The sequence below is a fragment of the Gossypium hirsutum genome, chromosome A05 (genome assembly GCF_007990345.1).
Source record: "Gossypium hirsutum isolate 1008001.06 chromosome A05, Gossypium_hirsutum_v2.1, whole genome shotgun sequence".
In the NCBI taxonomy this organism is placed as follows: Eukaryota; Viridiplantae; Streptophyta; class Magnoliopsida; order Malvales; family Malvaceae; genus Gossypium; species Gossypium hirsutum.
Genome location: NC_053428.1, coordinates 9,356,575 through 9,369,871, shown reverse-complemented (window position 1 = coordinate 9,369,871; position 13,297 = coordinate 9,356,575). Strand labels below are relative to the sequence as shown.

At 26.5% G+C, this 13,297-nt stretch overlaps 1 long non-coding RNA gene across 1 annotated transcript; it reads left to right on the top strand.

Annotated features, from left to right (window-relative positions):
* The first annotated feature begins 1,992 nt into the window (after positions 1–1,992).
* Positions 1,993–4,526, top strand: LOC121229308 (uncharacterized). The gene is made up of 2 exons (XR_005927038.1): positions 1,993–2,482; positions 4,355–4,526. It is a non-coding gene; the product is annotated as an uncharacterized lncRNA (long non-coding RNA).
* Positions 4,527–13,297: the final 8,771 nt, after the last annotated feature.

Below are 13,297 nucleotides of genomic sequence, written 5' to 3'. Positions count from 1 at the left end.
TAATTTATATCCATTACACAAATATATAAAATATTCTACAAGACTTGATGGTTAAAGGCAAGATCTCAAGAAGAAAGAATGTATGAAACTGTGATTTCACGTTATTTTTATCCCTTTTCAATAGAAACATGATAAACTAAATTTTTCTTAATTTGTTATGCTCCTATTAAAAAAAATTAAATAAAATTATAATTTCATACCATGCCTTCTTTAAACTCAAATATTTTTTTTTTGTTAATGAAGATTATTTGGAAAAGTATCGAAAGGCGGTGCAGTGGTATGATTGGAGATGATGAAGAGGACGATGAAACTTTCCGGAAAAGGATTAGTAAGTCGACAGTTATTCGTCTGCCGTTTTGGAATATCGGGCTGCGGGAGATGATGATTATTTACAGTTACTGCATCCACTCCTCCAACTACATGTCTGCTCTCAATAATATTCTTCTACCCATTTTTGCTGATTTAATCATTGTCCAAATTAACCATTTTTAAAAATGATATCCAGTTTTAATCATTATTCCAACATTTAGAACTTTTTTCTTTTTAGAATATTTTCAAATACATTTTTTTTTCCAATTTCAAGTACATGCTGTTTATTTTGATGAGAAAAGAATTAATGTTTTTCGAGACAGTTTCCTTCCATTCAATTCTTATAACGTCCCCTGTCTAGCTTATAGCTGTAGTAACTTATTATATATATTTTTATTTTTCATATTAGTTTTACAGTTTATATTTAAAGTTTGTGGTTATTCCTCTTAATAATATCGTGTCTAATATTTGAATTTCACTCTATTTTAAAGTGTAGTATATCTTGTCACTACACCCAACACTTGATAGTAAAAATTATATATTTTTTAAGTAAAAAAATCATCTTTATTAAAATACTTCAATAAATTATAATATTTTCGTATAATAAAGAAGTTGTCAATTAAGTATTAATATCTTACATCACTTTTTTGAAGTTTATTTTTTTAAGTAATAATTTACAATCATATCAATAGTTATTGTAAAAAAGTAAATCATTACAAATACTGAACCAAATAATTATTTTAATAATTAATTTAATTCAAATTGATCCGTCTAAACATAATTTTTATTAAGCAGAACTCAAATCTAATATTTAGGATATCAAAGCTCAAGTTTACCATTTCAATCAAAGTCTCACTAGCAATGTTCCATCCTAACTCAATCTTGTACATACAGACATATATTTTAGGATGGTTGAATGAATGGGTGTGATCCACCATGTTATTTGGATTTTTAGGTGATGATAGAGTTTTGTGTCTGATAAAATTATTTTTGTTGACGTTGAGAATTTTTGCTCACACAAATCCTAACACAATGATTTATCACCATGCTTCAATCTTAACTTAAAAGAAAGTTACCTTGCCCACGAATTTGACCCCAATCCGAAAATTAGTAAAAAAAAAAAAACTTGATCAGCTAATCATAATTTTATTTCACTCCCAAGTTTTATTGTTATTTCAAAGCAATCTATTTTAAGCAAAGAAAATAAGTCGCCAAAATTTATTGAACCTTAGAATTCACCATAAAATAACTTCAAAAACCAATGGCCTATATTTTTTTAGCAGAATGAAACCTTAAGTTTGGATATTGCACTCAGGAGCGTCAAAATTTTGTTATTCCAACATATATTATATAAATATTTTGCTGCTACAATATTATTATTGATAAAACAACCCTTTTGGGATTATATCTAGTATAATAGAGGTGGCAAGATGAGTAGGAGAGAAAATGATTCAGAATTTTCTTAACCTAATAATTATTTATATTTGTATATTGTTGAATATGGATATAGAAAATAAAGGGTTAGGAGTAAAAGCAAAATATGTAGCTAATAAGTTTACAGCTTGTTTGGTTGGCGGTAATGCTAAACCATTACAGCCTTATTCAGTAGGCCCAACCTTATTCCATTGTTTGGTTGGCTGAATGGGCTATTACAGCCCTATTCCTCACAGCCTTATTCAAGGCAAAATTACTGCTTATCATTCAGTAGCCTCCTCATTGAATACCTATTCAACGTGAAATTTTATCGACTTTGCCCTTCTCTTCTTTCTCACATCGGACCATTTTTCTTCTTTCTTTCTTTTTTTCACTTCTGATTCCTATTTCCTTCCAACCTTCTCCATCTTTTTCACCTCTGAACCATCCTCACCAACCCTATCCAAGCCTAAACCTAGATCCAATTTCAAACTAAAGCCACCAAATTCTTACCTACCAGCGAATTCCATCGATTCTCGCTCCTCAAGCTCCGGTTGAATTCCATCAATTTCCATCGATTCCCATTTCCACAAATTCATCCTCAAGCTCCAGTTGTGAAGAGCGGATAAAAACTTCATCAGGATCCTTATCATCTTCAACCGCACATGCAGATTTATGTGGATTTTGTTTTTAAAACAGGAACGAAGCATTTCTATTAAAGAGTAATACAACTGTTGTTGAAGATTTCTTTGTGAACCTGGTATGTTTCTCAATTAGTCATTTTTCTGTCAATTGGGTTAAGAAAATGCACAAAAATTAATACTTGCGTGATTTAAGTTGACTTATGGTTTAGTGCTATGTCTGAACAAGACCAGAATAGTTATTTTTAACAGTATTGGACCAACTCTAATCCATATTTTCCTGAAATTAAAAAAAACCAATAATAAGAGACAGTTTATCCTCTCTTTTTTCACGAAGGATGTCCTGGTTTCTGCTTTGTGTTATTTGTATATGTATAGTATTAAATAAATGTCAAAGTAGTATGTGTTTAAGATTTTTAGTTCCTCCTTTCATAGAAAAGCAAGTTGTTAATTCTTCGTAGACATAGAGATATATTATAGATAAGCACAGGGGTCATTGTACTGGATCTTCCAAGTGAGTCTGTAAGGTATGTCAGAGTAAATTTAATAATTTCTCGTTTTGTTGCTTCATTAATTTGGTACATTGAACCTTTTGAACATATAGGCAGCTTCATAATATATTCAAGCAGTTTCTTTATTACTTTATACTAAATTCAATTGAATCATTATTTGGTATGAAGTGATGAAAAATCATGATTGATAAATCTAATAGTCTGAAATAGGCTCCTTGTTGCCCCCTCTTGCCTGAAAAATGGCCCTCTGAACAGTTGTGGGATCTGTAAACTATATGGACTTGAATTCTTGAAGACCTTTAACACTATCTTGTGCTAGATTATTATGATGGCAGTGTTAAGTTACTCTATTTAACTTATGATTTGTAGCTAAAATATTTTCTTTAATCAGTACAAAATGATGACAAACACGCAGCAAGGGGGCTCGATTCATGAAGGAAGCCAGTTTATTTTTTTGTTCAAACAGTTGAAACAAAATTCAAATATTAGTTACTCTTAATAACTATTAGAGCTTTGATGAAGGTAGCTCTTCCCCGTCAAAGGCCCTCCTATTACTTTCATCATTAATGCTAAAAAATAGATGGACCAAATGTGTCACTTCTCTACTATCTGTATAAGCATGTATACCTCTCAAGTCCTTGCTCCTGCCACTCAACCCTACCTGTATAGCCTATGTAATAATCTACATAGCATAAGCTAAGCTGCCTTTGTACTAGAACAGCTGCAAGTTTAAGCCCCCCTGTTGTCTACGATCTAAATCAAATTGTTGAAATGCCTTGTACCATATTTAAGCACAATCAAGATTAAGTGATCTTCTCCTATGAACATAGAAACTAGTTCATGAAATGATTTTAAATCAAATAGAGATATACCCTATTTTGCAGTTTTCATATATAATTCTTATAGATTGTAAATGATATTATTTTAATAGTTAAATTTTGATCTTATTTGTTTTTTTTTTTAGTATTGCTACAACTATAAAAAATTATATATAAAAATCAAACATGATTTTAATTAAAATGTTAAAACTTAAAATCCATGGTTCGTTTATTTATTTAATATAAGAAGACAAAATCTTTTTTATGATGCTCTCTATTCTTGTCACCAAATTAGTTGCTGATGCTTCTTGTTTTACTGATGAGGTTTACATCTTTTCCTCAAGAAAACCTGTTATGTTTAGTGATTAACCTAGCACTTTACATAGGTTTCACCTTCAAAACTCGACATAATTGTCGTGGGAAGCTTTTCATTGAGGAAAAGCCATAAATGTGGCATAGCACATTCCATTTCTGTTGATAAAATTCTTGCTTTTATCTATTGTTGCATTTGTTGGATAGTCTTGACAAAATTCTTGCTATTTCATTTACAATATGCCACTGGGAAAAGGCAAATTATAATGAAGTTATGTTTTTGGCATGATACATATCTTTTGTCGGCTATTCTACCTGTGATTAACTTATAACCTTTCACTTGTTGCAGATCATCTTATCACAAGAGAAGAACATTCAGAGACTTTAGGAACTTGTGCGGAGCCTTCAGCAGCAACTTTTGCCTATTATTTTTTTTAACTCTCTATTAAATTTTGTCTAGTTTTATTTTTACCTGAATTTTTCTATTCAAAATTATTTAAATATAATTTTTAATTAAAACATATTTTTAATGTTTTATTTTAATAGTTAAAACAATAAATTAATTAATATAATTTAAAAAATTAAAGTTAAGTTATATTTAATTTTTAAGTCTTTTAATTTAATAAATAAAAATTCTAATTTAATGTATTATATTTTATAAATTAAGTTATGGTTAACTATTAAAATAAAATATTTGAAAGAATATTTTTCTTGTTAAAATTTGTTTTCAAATCATCAAAATCAATACAATTTTAATTAAAAAAAAATCAAAGTTGGTGGAAATATTCAATAAAATTCAATCACATTAAGTTAATTGACAAATTTACCTATATTCTTAGAGTATAATGACAAATGTAAATTAAAATAAAGTATAATGCTATCGTGGGTGCTCTCTAAAGAGGTAAACAAGATGAATAGTCACGAAATGTGCTCCATTCTCATTAATGGGGATCAAACTCCCGACCATAAGATAAAGTAGTGAATTTGTTTTGTATTTTTTTTTGTGTGTTTGTAATATTTAGATGGCATAATGATATGATAGAATGTCATTACAATGTTGTAACTTTTTGATGTTGTAAAATTTTTAAACATATGGATTATGACATATAAACTAATGAAATCATGTAACTTTTTGTTAATATATGAATATTATGCTTGGATGTGAAACATAATTCTCAAGTTATTTATTATTTTTTTGGCAATGAGTTATTTATTACTTCTAATATTTAATTATTTTTTATTGTAGAAAAATTAAATTATTTGTTTCAGTAATGATATTTTAGCACATTAAATATGTATTGCAGTTGAAAAATAATAAAGTAGATTATATATATTTTTATAGTATTATATATTTTGATTTTTTAATTCATATAATAATTATATTAAGAATGTTATTAAATTATTTTTTATTAAATTATATTTAATAATAATTATGTTAAAATATGGTTAAACTATTTATCATTTTTATTAAATTATTTTCAATAATAAACTTATTAAATTTTAATAACAATAACAATAATCATCTACCTTTAAAAAAATTTCTGCTGAGGGTATTATGATCATTTTAGGTTTTTTACTTATGCTATTACAACATCATTCTATTCAATCAAATACAAGAATACTATTATAGTTTTATTCCATTCCATTCAACCAAACAGTTCTATTCAATTAAAATTTTATTCAATTACAGCTCTATTCAATTACAGTGAAACAAACACACCCTTAAAGTGTAACACGGTGATGGGTAAAGTGAAAATGTGTACAAGGACATTATGAAAAGAAAAACGACCATAATGAAGGAGAGCGCATAATATTAATGTGCTGAATACAATAGGGGATACAACTACAGGGACGTCCAATCAATATTTGCCCAGATTCCAGTCATGATAAAGCAATCTGAGCTCGCCATCATATGTAATAAAAAATTAATGCTCCGTCATGATTTCACGTATTTGCCCTCGGCTTTTTAGACTAATTTTTTTTCGTCTATAATGTTTCGATTATTTATAAAAAAAATAAATATTAAAATTATACAACTTAATATATTAACTTTAATTTAGGGTAATTATATATATATGAAATTTTAATTGTGATTCAAGTATATATATTTAAAATTTTGATTTTAATTCAATTATACATATTTAAAAAATATATATTATTTTAATTTCATATTAAATAATATAATTTTTTGAGCATGTAATAATATGTAAATATAAAATAATGGTATATGAATAACGATGTTAACCATTTGTAAAAATTGGATTATAAAAAAAAATCCAATCCCTTAATAATTTTCAAGTTATTTCAAAACATCCTAAATTTGTGAAACTCTTGGTTGACTTCATTCAGTAAGAAATTTTATTAAACTTTCTAGTTTAACTTTTATTTTTTAGGATTTGTACATTTTGTTTATATTTTATATTTTTGTGCGGTTTATATTTATTACTTTAATTCCCTTAAGACCATTTCAAATATTGCGTCATTAATGTTATTCTTATTTTTTAAATTAAATGTAGATGACATTTATGTTGGACTTATGAATAATGTTATTGTATTTTATTTGAATACATGTTGGTGTGGAGTTTTTTTGAATTTTTTTTTTGTTATATTTATGTATATTTGAAAAATGACATCATTGTTGTCATCATCTACGTTTCTAAGATATGTTAAGAGTACATTTCTTCGAGATGTTTAGATATATGGTAATAAATTTTTTATTGTTATGAGTAATAATTAATTTTATTTAATGAAATATTAACCAGATGAAACGATTGAGATCTCTCGATGTAGCACCTGCTGGTATTTTAGATTTGTTGAGAGTTATCGAATTTGAGTATATTGCTAAAATTACACGTTTCATCTTGAATATATGTTATTATTATGTGTGTTGTTAGGGCGATGGAGACCAAAGATGTGTACAATTATTCTAAAAGACGTTTTACTTTAGTTGGGAGTCTAAATTAATGGTGAATTAGTAGAATATTTTGACATGCGTAATTCGAATGGGTATTTTGGATATAATAGTATAATATTTAGAATAAAATAATTTTTAAATATAATGTATTAGTTCATCATGATTTTCTTCAATATAAGTTCATTAGTTATAATTTGACTGGCGGTTCAATTAATTCTAAAATTATATATTTGAGTTGGTGTTATTTTTTATTATTCAAGTTTAATATTCATGAATCGTGATAAAAATATTTAAGGTGTATTTGGTTAGATGAAAAAGTGAAGGACTGGAAGGAGATAATTAAAAAGTGGAAAGAAGATAGATATTAAGTGTGTTTGGTAGGAAAGAAAAGTGAGAGAAAATAAAATAGGAGAGATGATTAAATTTCTATCCTAATGCATAAAAAATTATTCTTCCAAATTAAAGTGAGAAGAGTGGAGAAAATGAGATATTAGTTCAAATTTATGCAATTTTCAAATGTTTTTTTTCATTCATTTTCAACTATACTAAATAATGGTTGAATTTTTTTTTTATCTTCCTTACCAAATACTAAGTATGTCTATGGAAGAAAAAAATATATTTTTTGTCTTTCTATTTTTTCATCGCTTCGATTTTCCATCTTTTTAATTTTCTTTCTCACTCTATCAAGATTGGTAGAAAAGATGGAAAGTATTTTTATAGGAAATATAGAAAATTTGAAATAAAAAATAAATTTCTTTTCTGCCACTTTTGGGTAGAGTTGAAAATTGAGAAGAAATAAAATTAAACATCTGGAGAGTGTATCATTTTGAACTAACATACATACTTCTCTTCTATTGTCTTTGTTGTTATCATTGTAATTCGAAATGAATATTTTTATGCATTAGGAAAGAAAATTATCATCTCTCTTATTTTATTTCCTCTCGCTTTTCTTCCCCTATCAAGCACACTCAATATTTATTTTCTTTTTACCTTTTCATTCCCTCCTTTTATCCCTTTAATTTTTCATCCAACTAAATGTTAAGATGATTCAAATTTAATATTCAGAAAATTTGAGTTTATTAAGTTTAGAAACAAACTATTTCATCAAATGACATTGGTTAGAATTTTATTGATACTGTATATCATGTTGTATTTGCATTATTTTTCATGTGTACAATATAAAAAAATGTGTATACTCTTTTATATATTAATAATTATTCATAAATTTTTACATATTCATATTTATTATTTTTATATAACATCTCAATACTTTCATAACTTGTGTAGTTTATTATATTAGATGAATTTTAATTTAAAAATTATTTATTAATTATATCATCATATATCATATCTAAAACTATAGTGGATTCTAGTATCCTATAACATTAGTCCCTGCCAATTATTAAATCCAAGAATTACGGTACCGGAAAAAAAATCCAAGATTTTACCTGTTTACCAATTTTGCAACTTGTTGGACCCTACTTGTCTTTTCCATTTGAATTGGTTGTCGCAATTGTTCAGATATAGAGATGTAATATATATACTTTTATTTAACCCGTCTACCTATCTATCTATTTATCTATAGTAGTTACTTGGTAGTTAGGTTGGCCAAAATAGGGCAGTACTTATTAATTATCATGCATTCGGCATCTTTTAGAAAGAAAAAAAAAGAATTTATGAAAAACCAGACTCAAAAAGTCGATCAACTCATGTTTTCTTCAGAAGGATGTTTGGAACTTGAAATAGTAAGCCAACCATTGATGGTTATTGAACGGCTGAGATTGAATTGGAATGTTAGCAGAGTAGATAAAGGCCTTCTGATCCAGAAAGCAAAAAGACACTGCCTGCCTTGGACTTGGATTGCATGCATTGCATTTATGGGTTTGTCCACCGCTTACGTTTCTTATACTCTAAAACTAATTTGCTCAAGTTGAAGAAACCTGCCAACTAAAGGTAGGAGTGAGCAAAACTCGATTCGACTCGAAAAAATTGAAAAAAAATTTAAATTTCGAGTTAAACGAATTGAGTTATTCGAGTTAACCGAGTTATTTGAGTCAACTCGAATTTTTTTCGAATTTTGAGTTCGAATCGAGTTGAGTTTTTGAATTCGAATAACTCGAATAATTCGAATATTAAACTATAATATTCTATATTTTTACTCCAAATTCCCAAACATTTTCACTTTTCTCTCAAAATTTTTACTCTTTCCCAATTAATAATTAAGGACCGTATACTTGGACACTCACAGTTACAAAAAGATAAATTCTTTAGCCTTTTAGGCTTTATATACTTCATTAATTATCAACAATGTTAAGGTTAATTTCATTGCCAATAACAACTATACACGTATTACATCTTTCTTAATTATGTTTGTATGTGTACATAATTTATAGCGTTAAAAATTTTAAAATATCTTCAAGAATTTTAAAATTAAAAAATGAATTCACTTATTTTAATAAATAAAAACTTAAAATTTGTAAGAAATTTCAAAAAGAAATAGTAACTCAAATTTCCTAGAAAATAATCTAATTTTTTTAAAAAAATATTTATTCTAACAAAATAATCATAAATATTAACATTACATTAAAAAAGAGTGAGTAAGCTTTGTCATCCAAACACACATTAAAATATCCATAAGTCTCTTCACCCAGTTAAAATATTTTATAAATTTAGTAATTTGGATAAATATTTATATTGTTTGGTGAATAATTAGTAATGAAGAAGGAAGGTAGTTTAAATTATAAAGGGGGCAAGGACAATGCTTGTATGTGGCCTAGCTGTTACCCTTTAAAGTGACAGCTGCCACAATTATGCTAAGATATACCTTTCACTTTGTTGCTTTGACTCTTTTTCTTGATGTTAAAATTTTTGTTGATGGCTGCCTTTTTATTTTTTATTTATCTTTTTTACATTACCTTTGAAATTAACCTGTTTGAAGTAAAAAAAAGGATGGTTTAATTACCTAGTTTTGAGGTTAAGCTCAATCACTTTTAACTCTAAAATTCCTCAATTACTCAAATTAGTCTAAAGCATTGATATGTTTACTTTTATAACAAAAAAAATTGAATAACTCAAATAATTCGAATATTAAACTATAATATTTTATATTTTTACTCTCCTATTTACTTTTTCTCAAAATTTTACTCCCAAAAACCCTCAAAACTTTTTATTTTCCCCTATAATTTTTACTCCTTCCCACTTTCCCCCTAAAACTTTTACTTCATTCCAATCCCACCTCCCATATTCCCCAAATTCATCCCCCCAATTTTTTTTTAATATTTTTCCTCCAAAATTTTACTTCTCCCTATTTACTTTCCCTCAAACTTTTATCCCCCAAAACTTTTTATTTTCCCCCTAAATTTGTACTTCTCACCTTTTACTCTCAAATAAAAAATCAAAATTATCCAAAAAAAATCACTAAACATAAATAGTAATAATTTTATTTATATCTACTATTTATATTATTAAATTAAATTTCATATTTTATTTTATTTATATTATTAAATTGTTTAGTCATATTGAATATTTATATTAAAATTGAATTATTAATTATGCCATTAAATATTCATGTTAAAATTTTATATTGGTATCAATTTCACATTTTATCTTTAAAATAACTTTTATTAAAAAGTCACATTTTTACGTTTAATATATTTTTTAATTCCAAAATACATAGTGACAAGAATCTAAAGATAATTGAAAAAATTAGGGAAGCAAATAAGCTAACCCTATATAAAATATTAATAAATAAATTATGAAGTGATGGAAGTTAATAAAAATTTTGATTAAGGTGGACAAATTTTATTACGACGGGTGACAGTGGTTACAAGGATCCAAATTTATTTTTTAAAATTTAACTCGAACAAATATATTCTATTCGATTCGATTCGAATTTCATCTCACTCGACTCGATTCGAAAAAATTTCAAATCAAATTAGAATGATAAAATATGATTCGTCAACTCGATTAACTCGAAATTTTTTTATTTGATTCGATCGAACGCTTCCCCTCTAACTAAAGTTCGTTAGAAGAAGAAAGGGGGCGGGAGATGAGAGTGCTATTTTTTGTCAGGCCATACGATAAACACTATTATTATTGGACAGTGGTTCCAGACACAGTTATGGGAAACCTACGATTAGAGTAGTAGTAAGCAAAATCAAACAAATAACAAGACCTTGGTGGGCTGCTTGCCTGGGTTTTTTAGTACTAAATTTGACTGTAAGAGTTACTATTAGTCCGGTCGGATAATTAAGCACTGAAAGCACCATAAATGGTGGAATTAAAAAAAAAATTAGTCGAAATTAAATTATATATTTTTACGATAGTAAAAATATAATTTTATCATTTTAATAGTTTATATTTTTATAATTTTTAAATAGTTAAATCAAAATTTTATCAAAATAGAAGATTAAAGTATAATTTTATTATTATTAATTATAAAATTTTTAAATTAAAAATATACCATGGCCCCAGTCTCTACTAAGCTCCACTACTAATCATAAAATTAAAGAATGAACGAATGAGTAATGACAGAGACCACATCTTTTATGGAATGTCAAATTTCTTTTCTTTTCTGCCTTTTCCATTTAATTAGTCTCCGGTTTCGTTTAATATAGCCATGCTTTCACATGACAACCAAACAATCGTTTTAATTTGGACTTCATTTAGAACTTTATATTATAGTGATTTCTTTTTAAAGATATAGATATTATTATTAAGGTAGTTCGTGTATGGTTTTTTTATTGGTATATACTTTTACCAGCATGTTTTGATATTATATTTTTAGAATATTTTTAAATATTCTTAATACATGTATATATTTATAGTCTTTTTTTTTTCAAAAATATTCATTAGAATAAACCTAGTGATTAATCTTTCGCATTTTGTAAGTCTATTAAAAGAGTAGATATTGATTACAATTTTTAATTTATAGTCTAGTATTTAATTTGTCAATATATATTTATAGTCTAATTTTTAGTTTCTTAATAAATTATATATTATATATACTTACAAATATACCAAAACAATATATAATTTAATTTCGACCAAAAAAAATTATATGATTATGACCAAAGAAAATATATATTATATATAAATTATATATTCTTAACATAAAAATGTAAAAATATAATATATCTAAATCCAAAAAATTATATATATATATGATTATGACAAAAAAATGGTTTTTATGTCACCCTAGTAGTCGATCAAGAGAAAAATGAGGATGATGATAAGATTGGCGAAAACTTGAAGAGGCTCTTCCTTTATTTCTAATTGTTGCCGCTGATTCAGACATATATTTTCTTTGAGCAGTCTGATTTAGACATATCAGATACCTTAGTTCTCTATGTTTTAATAATGGAGTAAATTAAATTCCAGTGACGTGAGAGGGGTGGAAAAATTGACAGCCTGCCTCAAAATGCTAAACCGTATCTAACAAATTTGGGACAATTACAAACGATGAAACTATGATCCTTTTGTAATAAAATATAATTATCTTTAATTAAATTCTCATTTGATTTTTATATAACTCTTGACCTAATAATTTTCACTAATATGTGGGCCATGATCAAGTAATTCAAATATACTATATTTTTTTGTTTTTTTTTCCTGCTAAAATGTACAGTTTCTATTGTTTAAGATATAATATGTACTGCCATAGATTCTGATGACGTCAATTTTTAATAAGGGATACCCTACTTGTAAGACATGTTTTTTTATGTATAGCCCCACATATTGAAATAGAAGAATAAATATAAACAAATCAAAGAGTACGTGTATTAACTATGATGTCCCTAATCTAGGTATCAAGGAAGCTCTATCGACATAAGTAATCAAAGTGAACACTATATTCATTGCAGCCGTGTATAAGTTGCTACTCCTAATATACATTGTATATGTATTTCAATGCTAGAATTTATTTTTGTTTTATTTTACTAGAATGGACGGTTGGGAAGAAAAGGCCAAAAAAGGCCTTTTTTTTTCTATATCTGTCAACATGGTTTAATATTTTTTAGATGCATCAGTGCCTTGAGAAATTTTTTAAAATTGTTAGAAAATAAAATCAATTTTGGTCTTTTTTGCTTTCTTTATATACTAAGTAATGTCTATCAATATTTATATCTATACCTATTTCCATGTCGTAGCTTTGATGAACCTTTTATACCAGAGATTTAAGTTCTGTTATTTTCTTAGACCTCTTTGTTAGAATAGTTGGTTGTTATAGAGATAAAGTGATGCACAACCTCATCATAATTTCATTCATAGTTTTATCTAAGCTAGTAGACCTACAATTTAGAGAATAATATGAATAATCTTTTGTAACATTTATCGATTCATCACAATTAAAAAAATACCTCATTCAATCTTTTCACGTTG